The following is a 10213-nucleotide window of genomic DNA, read 5'->3' on the forward strand; positions in this document are numbered from 1 at the left end:
TTGGGGACTATTCTCCCCCTACTACCACTATCACATATAACATATCATGCTAGCACATAAACATATCAGGTAGTAGCAAACCTAGATGAATATCACAAAGACAATCATCTAACATACAACTCCTACTGGTGGGCCGACATTGTGGCCATAGACCCATCGCTACTAGAAGGTAACTCACCTCGCTGTCGCGTACTGTCTGCACTGATCTCGGTGTGGAAATCGACTCTCCCCGACTCCTCAATCCCTACATGACAACTCTTCTAAGTTATCAACTCATACTTGTAACCCTTACAAGGGTCACTCAATCCCAATCAATGTCCAAGTCAAATCCATGGTCAAAGTCAACTTTGGTCAAAGTCAACATCTGGTTGACTCGACTCGCAGAGTTGGCCCGCCAACTCGTCGAGTCCCCATTACCACAAAATGTCATAAACCCGTTCCTACCCGTCGAGTCTAGCAAGAGCTCGACGAGTTCGCCTTCAACAACACATCAGACAAATCCTTCAACCGACTCGCCGAGTTCGTTCTTGAACTCGCCGAGTTCATCTTCATCCATAAGAAGATGTTCAGTCGATGACTCGTCGAGTTCCTCTTGAACTCGCCGAGTCCGTTTTCATAAGTTGGGAGATTGCCTTGGACTCGCCAAGTCTGTTCATACACTCGTCGAGTCCCATGGTTCCAAGGTCCAAAACAAACCCCTATCAGGCTGAGTGTTCCTTCCACTCAACCAAAATCATTTCCAGAAGACGTTTTGGGGGAAAAAGCGTCCTGACTCGCCGAGTCACCCAAGTGACTCGTCGAGTCCCTCTTTTTCCAAAGCTATACAGTTGATTTCAGTGGGACTTAGAGCATCCCAATCATAGATCTGACCTCCTAGGGCCCCTTTTATACGTAAAGCTACGAACTTGATGTCCATGCATGGGGCCTTTGGCCCAAAAAGCCATAAAATGGGGTTTATGTGATGCATGGGTCTCCCATGGCCATAAAGTTGGCACCTTTATGCCATGGGAACCCTCAATGGTTCCAGATCTGAAGTACAACCCACATATACAAGCAAATCTGAGCATAACCTCTCAAAAGCTTAGAAAAGGTAGAAAAATAGCCCCAAAACAAGATCTAGGAAATAGATGGTCAAGGTTCAAGCTTTTTACCTTGAATGGACTGAGAATGAAGCAAAACCTCTGGATCTACTAGCTTCCTATTGATCTCCTAAGCTCTCTTCTTCTCCTTCAACTTCAAACACACACAAAAGGCACAAAAGAGCTCAAAATAACTCAAAAATGGTTTAGGGTTTCAAACTAGGGTTTCTCTGAGTTGGGAGGGTGATGGAGGCTGGGTTGGGACGAGATAAAGTGTTTAAATAGGGTGCAAACCCTAAATATTAGGGTTTTGTCCAGACAGCTCCTACTCGTCGAGTCGGTCTTCCGACTCGTCGAGTAAGTCACTTAAACCCCCGATCGTCAGTCGAGTCTACTCGACGAGTTGGGCCTCCAACTCGCCGAGTCCCAGAGTAAAATGCAATATTTTCTTTAATTTAAATGCGTACCAGGAATCGGGTGCTACATCTGAGCATTTAAAAAATTAGAGAAAGTGAATATTATAGCATATATAGTCGATCCTTTATCCGAAGCATGTGGGACTCGACTTATTATATCTTATATAAGGATCTGATATATGTTCAATCTCTTGTTATAATATTTCCATATATGGAATTTTCTATGTTGAACCATTTCAACATGATATTCATATATGTCTATAACTAAGTTCTATTAAACTATACAATCTAAACCTTTAGATTCGAAAAGAAGTATGAGTTCCCTCTCCCTTAAGTCTACTATAGTGAAACAATTCTCAAACTTTGCAATTTGCAAATTGAAAACTTTATTCCCTACAAACAGTATTGTCAACATGCAATACTATCATAACAATTATGCTCCCACTAGCTTTGACATGTACCCAGAAAACAACAGGACTTCAAGAAATCAATACTCTTTACATTCTTATTGAAGTACAAATTTTTGTTACGCGATGCTTCGATAAGTCTCCAACTAGACTTCTTAAGCTTGTACACCTTCATTGGATAACATATGTCTATGTTTAAACCCTTTCAGAACTTATAGATATATGTATTGAAAGTTCAAACAATTCCTTGCCGTTCCTCACAATTCAAAATATAAAGAGGGATGTCGTAATCATATTATGAATTTCAGAAGGCAATTACCACAACAATATCCATATCGATCTTTATCAGATCTTATAATCTATCAGTAAATGTGTTTCCTCATAATCATTATCATGAATTAGAGTGAAACCTTTGCCAACTATATAATGCGACTTGTATAATACCAAGTATCTGTCCAGTTGGTGATGAGATTTCTATTCACTTGGTCAATTATGACAATACCACATGCGATACCATAAGAATCAAATATATAATTAATATTGCTAATATTAGAAACGTAACCAACACTTTCATAAATGTCATTTCAAGGAAATATAAATAAGGCAACCAAATAAACCAAAATTTCACTTTTATTGAAAATAAACGAAAAATTGGAACTTGTCCTTATAACGCATAAAATGAAAAACTATGTTTCTAGGCATCTCCTAAGAGAATAGCAATCTATTAAATTATCCTAACTCCTTAGTAGCAGCTCTAAATTCCGATCATCGAACCATGTGACCGAAGTCCATTTCTCATGATTAGATTTAGCTCACCTTGCTCAAGCTTCCTTCTTTCTTTTAGCTCCTTTAATAACATCAAAATGTGATCTTCACATAATGTATTAAGAATATATGAATAGGAACTTATAAAACCATGGAGTCAGATAATGGATGTACCTGAAGTAAATTCACGTGACTTGACTTTACTATCTCTAAGATCTTTAAGGTATTTTGGGCAACTTCGTTTTCAATGTCCCTTCAATTGGTAGTAGAAACAAATGGACTCTTTGAGGTCAACACATGGAACGATCCCATAACCATCCTTTCTCCTTACCATACGATCAAACGATTTGATCTTGGACAACCTCTTTCTATTGGGAAGAGAAATCTTTTCTGGACCACCATTGTCACCATTGCCAATATCCATGGAAACATTGGAATCAGACCCAATAAGCATCTTTAGTTTAGATGAGCTCTTAAGCATTTATGCTTCAACAACTATCAACATTTGGGTTATATCAACTAGGGTCATGTCGATATTCCTCATATAAAAGTTCTCAACGAACTGATCATATGAATTTGGAAGCGAGAGAAGAACCAAGTCAATGGCTTACTCCATTGGGAAAAATGACATCCATTCTATCCAACTTGTTAATGTACGATTTCATTTGTAGAACATGCACACATATAGAATTTCCATCTTGATGTCTACATGAAAATAGGGATTGAGTAGTCTCATATCTTTCAACTTAAAGAAAAATGTGACGTTGGGAGAGTCACAGGAGGAGGTGGTGGAAGAGTTGAAGAGAGATGATGTCCAGTTCCATCATTTACTAAGGAAGGGAAAACAATTTCACATTCACTTGAAATTGGAAGTCCATCTCCAGAAGACTGAGGAAAACCATTTCCATAGGAATGAGGAAGACCATTTCTATCTTCAAAAGACATTTAAAAATGGGAGAAAAAGAAGTCAAGTTAGTTGATTTTAATCCTTAATTATTAACCCATAAATTTAAATTAAGTCTATGATCCATATTTTTTATTCGAACTTTGAAGAGGGATGCCGTAATCAATTTTAAATCTATTTTAGGTAGGTAAGGCTTTTACCAATTCCAATCATATGAAATTCCTAGATCTTTTGAGATTCATTGAATCTTATCAATGACATGTTTAATCTCAGATTATGCTCTCACTTTTGTGACTGGGATGTCGAGGATCACAAACGAGATGTGAATAACCATACAAAACCGTTTGACAACCTCGATGTCATTTATCATATCACATTGATGTGCCGGTTAACCACACAACCACACACGCTCTACTAACGACATATAAAGCGTGATGTGCGTTTTCATGGATTAGCGTACTTTTCACATTTTTCCTAAAGTAACTAGAGTGAGATTTTAGAAAGATAGATTAATTACTTTATATTATTATACTTATTAATGAGATTATGTCCTATCAAATTCGTTCGGCTAACGACCCTCCACCATAGAAGAGAGCGGTGGGTAAGAGTAGATATCCAATGGCGATCATTTTATAGGCCGCTTACTTAAACTCTCTTTATAGTATGACTTCGTGAATGAGGCGTACTAGCGATTTGACTGACTTGTCTTTTACATATAATATATTAATCTTTTAATTTTATATAGTATAAGGTGTATATAAAACTTTTCTAAAATACTAGGTTTAAGTTTAAATTTTCCAAATTAAGAAAAATTAATTTAATTCAAAACTAAACCAATTTTGATTTAATCTTTATCTTTTGGTTAAACAATTAATTAAATTAACTAAATCATTATGGATTAAATAATTATTTACAATTAATCAATTAATAAAATAATTCAAATTTAATCCTAATCTTAAGCCTTCTAATTTTCGAAAATGGGCAAGGGTTTATCAGGTTTTAATTGTTCAAAATTTAAGTTTTTTAAAATAACAAATAAGGAAACAAGGTAAACCCAAAAAGGGATCCTCAATTTTCGAAATTAGGCAGAGGGGGTTAGGGTTTCTAAAACCCTTTCAAATTTCAAAAATATAGGGTGGAGGCTAGGGTTTCAAGAACCCTAGGGATTTTTGAAAATGCCTCCTTAGGGTTTAGTTTCTATAAACCTTAATTTTGATATATTCAAATTTGTGCAAGATCAATGAGAATAATGTCTCTGATACCACTGATGGGTTTTATATGTTACAAAAAATATCTTTTTGGCGGAAAAACATAAACCCTAAGTTCATATGCACCCTAAAGGATCTATATTCTCACTATGATTTGCAAACAACTATTGAATATCAAGAACCCTAAAAGTACATTGCTATTTTTGAAATTACTAAAGGGTTATTAGAAAATGCATGCCTTAGTTTATTATAGCAAATAAACTAGTAATCCTTCCTTGTTGGTCTTTGGAAAGCAAGCACCGGAAGTCGCGTGCCTCTAATGGCTCATACCCAAACCCTAGCAAATTGGAGGCTAAAGAGGAGAGAGAGGGGGAGGAAGGGGATTTTCGAAATTATCCTTGGAATGAGATGAATTTCAAAAAACATAACCCAAGGGGGTTTATATAGGTGATAGGGAGGCTAAGGATAAGATAGTTTCCTTTTAGATAGCCCTAATCATTTTTGCTTTCCCCCTAAGGCATCCAAGTTCCCTTAGAGCCCAAGAAAAGCTCTAGAAACCATCTAGAACTCCTACTGAACCGTCCCCCCCTATGGGAGGTTCTAGAACCGGTCAATGTTCAACTTTTGAACATTGTCACCTTTAGTCCTTCCACCTTTAATTAATCAAATTAATCCCAAAATTAATTCTAATTAATTTCTGATTAATTGTTAATTAAACAATATTATTTCTAATTAACATATTATTCTCATAATATATTAATAAATCATTTATTTAGATTTATAGTTACTTTATTAACCATATAATAAATTAATAAATCAGTATCTCTCTCCAAAAAACATTTCAGTCAATTACTAGGTTTGAAGGCAATCCAAAAGAATTTTGCTAATAATTCAAGATTATACTAATTTAGTTATTGTCTTAGAAAACTAATCCAACATGAGTTTCATCAACTTGATTAACTTACTTAATAAGGATGAAATTAAATTACTTTAATTAAGTAGATTTTCAAAGTACAATGTTATAATAGGAAAAAGAAAATAAAATGCTATAATACTATCCATGAGCAAGGGTCCAAACCCGTAACGTACCAGACCGCAAATCGGGAACCAGTTGAAAAGGAAAAGTTGAACCGAAAACCAGACCGTCATAACTTAAACCGGTTACGGTGCCGGTTTTCAGTTCCAAAACAAGATTTCTACCCTAATTCATTTTTCCAGCACTCTGTTCTAGCACTTTTTAACCATTTTACACTCCAAATAATTTTGTGACTCTTACAGGTTTTAAATGGCACCCACTTCATGTTTACAAGATTCATTTTATGATAGCTATTAGATTTCTCCGCAAAGTCATTTTCCATCCCTCTGTTCTAGCCCATTTTTAACCATTTTACACTTACTTCTGAATAAGAAATAAAGTACACTTACAGCTTTCATATGACACCAACCTCATGTTTACAAGAATTTTCCTATGATTTTATACGATTTTTACAACACAACATATTATACAATATACAACACAACCTACTCGGTCCGGTCCGGTTTTTCAGCAGAACCGGAAAACCCAATATACAAGAACTGAGAACCGTCTCATATGCTGAAAAACCAGTCCGGTCTATCCAACCGGTCGAAATGCTCATGCCTAGTTCATACTCTTTACCTAACCTAACAATGGAAATTGTATATATCTCATCCCTCCCATTCTACATAGCAATGTTGAATTGATCATTTGTACATATGGAAAGAAAAATAATTGCAGGATGATCAGGGAAAACAACCCGAAGCGGGTCGGGTTCAAATCGACCGAGATGCCCGACGAGGTGGGCCAACCTACCCTCCCTTCCTGAGCCTTATTGAAGTTATGCTCATGAGTGTATGGCTGTTTGTACATGTTGTGTGTAGGTACATTCACAATTTTGTGTTGGTGTTTATATTAGATGTGAGCAAAACCGGATTTTTTTGCGAAACCAAATCGGTTTTAAAACCAGTGCGGATTGGATCAACGAAGTCAAAACCGGAATGAGATGAAACTAGTTTGGATATAAACCGGATTTGAATGAAAATAATTTGAACCTGTAGGAACTGATTTTTTTTGTACACCTTTAGTATATATGACTATGCAGGTCGATATACACATAGGGGAGGGGTTAAGGGCATATATAGTTATGTGTATATTGCTCGATGTTTGGGGGATTATATGTGAGTATGTGTATGCATAATCTGGAACATGTTTTTGGTGTTCATCTGATACTCAATGAATCAAAGAGTAGAGAACATTTATACTGATAAAGAAGCTAAAAGGACCGGGATTAAAATATTAAATATAGAATTTGGTTGAAGATAATAAACCTTATAATGAATGCTCTATTATAATTATAAATCTTATAAAAACAATCGATACTCATCGCCCATTTTCATCCAAGTTGTCTTGCTTAATAAAATTTTCAAATTCCCGTTAGTTTAAATAAAATGTCGAACCCTTCAATGATGGTTAATGGAGTTCACGCAAGGTGAAATTCAAAGGAAACAATGGATACCTACATTTAAAACTCCAATACGATGCAAATGCCAATGGGTGTCTCACTTTCTTTTGTCCATGCATCCAAACAACCAATGAAAACGTTCTTAGAAAAATCCAATCTTGACATGTTTCGGTTATACAACAAACATGTTTCTATTAAAAATAAACTTAAATATTTTTAAAGATTAGAAAAATTACAAAAAGTAATTGAAAACACATATACACATAAACATATACACATAATTTATGAATTTTAAAGGGTACTAACTTTGACCCTATAAAGTCAAAACTGAATTTTCTAGAGCAAACCAATCAAGGAAGTAGTTATACAAGACAACAAGTAACAACAAGATATGATGCATTTTCACCCAAATGAGTCCATGATTCTATAACAAACTAAAGTCAAAACTGAATTTTCTAAATGGGTTGACCCACACACCTAATCAAAGTGGGCTGGCCCACATAGTCAAAACATAATCAAACTGGGCTGACCCAAAATGAAGGAAAGTTACTAACTGAATAATTTTTTAAAGCATACTAAAGTCAAAACTGATCTTCCTTGTGGGTCTTTTTCCTCACTCCAAAATAAATCAGTGTTTTTTTATTGATCTTCTATGAAACTTTTTTTTTCTTCTTGGACTCATTTGGGTGAAAATGTGAAAGTAGTCTAATCCACAATTCATTTTAAGATTCTCTCCAATTGCCATGTAAACTTGAGTAATGAGTAGCAATTCTTGACAGCTTGCACCTTTTTCTTACAAGATCACTCATCAAACTTCTTTTCTTCACCAAAATGACCACTTTTGGCCAATTAATATCTCAAGAAAACTTAAATGACACTTTTGGCCAATTAATATCTCAATTTTGACTTTATAGGGTCAAAGTTAGCAATTCTTGACACTTTACTATCTGTATCATTATTTCAGGATTGGGATTCTGTATTTACATTAAAATGTTAACTAGTTTCTTCAAAGGAAATTAGTTGTTACCTTCACAAGCAGAACTGCTTACAACACTTTATTCAACCAAAACTAATTATCATTTGTATCATAGCATAATTCTCTAAACTAGTTTTACTGAGGTGGCCAGTTGAATTTCAAAGCAGAAATCATCAAAAGGAATATCATCTTAACAACAAATTGACAGGAAAATATATCAAGAACACCTAAATCACCTTCCAAAATTCGGAATTATACCACTTAACTATTTGTATCATTGTTTCAGGATTAGGATCCTGTGTTTACATTCAAAAATTAACTAGTTCTTCAAAGGAAATTAGCTGTTACCTTTACAATTTATTCAATCAAAATAATTGTCATTAGTATCATAGCATAATTCTCTAAACTAGATTCACGGTGGAGGCCAGATGAACATCAAAGCAGAAATCAACGGAAAGAATACCAACTTAACAACAATTGGCAGGAAAAATAGAATTAGGGCAGCAATGCCACAGTTCATCTTCCATAAGATGAAAGCATTCACAGATGAAACTAGCAGTGATATGGCTTCGATTGGATGAATTTCTTTTAGGCAAGAAAACAGTAATTTCTCGAATATCAAAGCAGATCCGTAGCACCAGATTATAATACCTCTAATTACGGGAAGAAGTACCAAGATTAGGTTGTTTACCATCAGCGACGGTGCTATTTGCAGAAGATTTCCTCCGGTTGTGGCAACAGACAAAATCACATGCGGAGCAACTAGGAGCACCATTACAATGGAAATCACAGTAAACAGGATCATTTGAATCCGATCTCGGACAAAGTCAGTAAGTATGAATAATTTGGAGAGAACTTGAGCAACTTGTCACGGACCGAGTTTCTGGAAAATTTCATGTTCGTCTAGAGAACTCCGGAACGATCAAGTATCCTCGAGAAGTCTCCGGAAAGATCAAGAATACTCTACGAGACCCCGGAAGACGCTAGAAAATTATAGGTGTCCGCGAAACATGATGGAACGATCCGGAATAATTAAGAGAGCACTAGAACGATACGGAAGATCCTAGACCATCGTAGAATCCTCTAGGACACAAAAGAGTAGTATAGAACCTTATAGAATTTTGTATGTAGAATAAGATCTTGTTAGAATGATCTAGAATACTTGGGAATGTCCAGAACCTACAAAACTTCCCTTGAGGAGGTGTAAGGTTCCTATAAATTGGGAGAATGGCTCATTTTCCCAAACCATCGAGAAGTTGCCTTGTAAAGAAGTTGAGTTATATAATAGAAGCTTTCTTTCGTACTTGAAGTGTCCCTTGTCGTGACTCTTGCTTCCTAAGTTCGTTAGTACATCTAGATCGGTCGAAGTTAGCCTGATTTAGTCGGAGAAGCACTAAGTGGCACACGATATTGACTAGTCTAAAAGAGTCATCCCGTGACAAGTGGTATCAGAGCCCAAAGTTCGTGCAAGCAAGAGATTGTAGCTATGGAAGGAGGAAGTAGTGAAGTAGCCAACGTACCCCCTATCATCGAAGAGAAAGGAAGAAATTCGAAGAGGAGGGACCAATCTGTTGACCCTTTATCAAGCTTAGAAAACAAGCTTACAAAGGTGGATATTAGCGTTGGTGAGATCTTTGAGTGGAAGGATACCGTCGATCAGTTCGTTGCAGAGAAAAGTGACACGAGCGATGGATTGAAGGAGACCATCGATGTCATCAAGGAAGAAGTCATTGGACTTATCAACACCTTTCGGAATGAGTTCAGTGAGAAGGTAGCTACGCTGGAAGCCGAAGTAAACTTGTGCAAGGCAGCAATCGCCGGAGGAGCCATTGCGAGTAAGTTGCCGCACACGGAAGCACCCAAACCATTGAAGTATGGAGGAAAACACGACCTTAAAGAACTTGACGAATTCTTTTGGTCGATGGAATGTTACTTCAATTCTAGTCAAGTAAAGGAAGACAAGACGAAGGTCGATACG

Source organism: Lactuca virosa, chromosome 4 (genome assembly GCF_052849685.1).
Source record: "Lactuca virosa cultivar CGN04683 chromosome 4, Lactuca_virosa_CGN04683_v6, whole genome shotgun sequence".
Classification (NCBI taxonomy): domain Eukaryota; kingdom Viridiplantae; phylum Streptophyta; class Magnoliopsida; order Asterales; family Asteraceae; genus Lactuca; species Lactuca virosa.